The following is a 2,500-nucleotide window of genomic DNA, read 5'->3' on the forward strand; positions in this document are numbered from 1 at the left end:
ACAGATCTTTAGAAAATTGATTGAGAAGTCACTTTACAAAGCCGGACCTAGAGTGGTCATTAAGCAAAGTTGATTTGCATATCGTATTCTGCTCTCTCTTGTTACACAGCACTTCATTATTTCCCACTTTGAATGGCTAGGAGCATCCCTATTTATCTTGGCTAAGTAGCTGGTTTTATGCTTCACCACACAGTAAAACACTTCAATTTCTTCAATATTTACAGGACAACTTCATTAGTAAAACGTTTATTATTATTATTATTATTATTATTATTATTATTATTATTATTATTATTATTATTATTATTATTATTATTATTATTATTGTATCATAATCATTATTATTATTAGCTAAGATACAACCCCAGCTGGAAAAGCAGGATGCTACAAGCCGTAGAGCTCTAACAGAGAAAATAGCCCAGTGAGGAACGGAAATAATGAAATAGATAAACTACACGAGATGTGATAAGTAATAGATATAAGATATCTTAAGATCAGTAACAACTTCAAAATAGATATGCCATATATAAACTTTGAAGACAGACTCACGTCAGCCTGTTCAACATAAAAACATTCGCTTCAAGTTTAAACTTCCATTTGTTCAGGATTTATGAGATAAAAGCATTCGCTGCAAATTTGAATTTACATTTTTTCAATATTTACGTGACAAGCTTATCAATAATATTTGTTAAGATTCGATATATTATTACTCAATTAACTGCTTAAGATTTCGTTGAGCACTTTCTCTCATCTGTCTCTTCGGGTTATGGTGGCCTGGTGGTAGCGTCCTTGCCTGGTGATTGCCAGACTGGTGTTCGATTCCCGCTCAAACTTGTTAGTTCCTCTAGTCTCTGCAGCCTCACCATCCTTGTGAGCTAATGATAGGGGTTTGGGGGATCCTATAGATCTATCTGCTGAGTCATCAGCAGTCATTGTCTGGTCCTTCCCTGGTCCTAGCTTGGGTGGAGAGGGGTTTGGTCGCTGATCATATTTAATATGCTCAGTCTCTAGGGCATTTTCCTGCATAATAGGGCAATGTCACTGTCCCTTGCCTCTACCATTCATGAGCGGCCTTTAAGCCTTTCAACTGGCTATGAAATGGTCGTTAGTTTGTCCTTGAACTAAGAAGGTGCCATTAATATTTATGGCTACATAGGACTCTCCTTTGATGCGGGAAAGGATATGTTAGTAGGATTCCCAACACTTATATCCTTTTCGCCATTAGTAAAGTGAGATAATAGCGAGTCCTGCTTAAATTGTAGGATGCGAAAGGACATGAGATAATAAGATTTCCCTTCCTCGCTGGGTTATTTTCCCTGTTGGAGACCTTGGGTTTATAGCATCCTGCTTTTCCAACTAGGGTTGTAGTTTAGCTAATAATAATAATAATAATAATAATAATAATAATAATAATAATAATAATAATAATAATAATAATAATAATAATAATAATGAGTTTTGAATGAAGATATTTGCTCAGACCTAAGGCCATAGGTTAAGTTGAGGGTTGAACTTTGTAATACTCCTGGTTTTCTGTATAGGAATCAGGAGTGCTTTTCGTAGGAGAGACAGAGGTCTTCAATTTATGAAGAAATCTCACTTCTACGATGATCCATCCGTTAATTTGTTGTCCCCAATGAAAAAATAAAAAAAAATCTAAAAAATTTAAGCTCATATACCAGTGTAGTAGGGAAGTTACTATATGTCGTAATAATATTGATAATATTAATATTATTAATAATAATAGTAAAGTTAATAAATCGATGTTGATAAAGGCATTTCGTTAGATGTCTATGTTTATTTGTTTGTTGTTTTGTATCTTTCGTATAGTCAAAAGCAAGAGGTTTTCTTGCAAGAAATAGATCTAGTTACCAAAACCGTAAATGTTTTTACTAACTTCCTTCTCATTTGACCATTTCAATTTCATCTTCACTCTAATGTTATTCAAACTTCAAACTCTTCAAAAATGTCCTCCTATAAAAAACTTCTTTGCAGAGAAATTATAAAAATAAAAATAAGGAAATATTCTCAACATTCCAAGATTATTCCACAATTCATATTCTGAAAAAAAAAAAAAAACTTGTTTGTTTTATCTAAATAGGAAACATTGACTCGGAAAAAACTACTAAAAAAATAAATATCTGACAAGCATTTGTGTAAAACAAACCCAAAAATAAAGAATAAATCATCATCGCTCATACCACTGTTATGACCTTTTAAAATTCCTGATCTCTCAGACAGGTCTTATAGAAGCTAAGCAGAGGCGAAGACCAGTAAATACACACCCTAAAAATATATATATGATCCTTCCCAACCACATCCTGAGCCATGTTTGCCAATAGTATTGCCATATGATCTGCTGGGAATTCACCAGCATTCACCAGCCCTAAAATGAAGAAGAAAATTTTAATGAAAGATTTCGCTCTCGTACCATTTTGTTAAAACAATATTGCAACCTTGACTTGGAAGCATATGAATATGTAAATCTCGAGTCAAATCC

The sequence above is a fragment of the Palaemon carinicauda genome, chromosome 37 (assembly GCF_036898095.1).
Source record: "Palaemon carinicauda isolate YSFRI2023 chromosome 37, ASM3689809v2, whole genome shotgun sequence".
Classification (NCBI taxonomy): domain Eukaryota; kingdom Metazoa; phylum Arthropoda; class Malacostraca; order Decapoda; family Palaemonidae; genus Palaemon; species Palaemon carinicauda.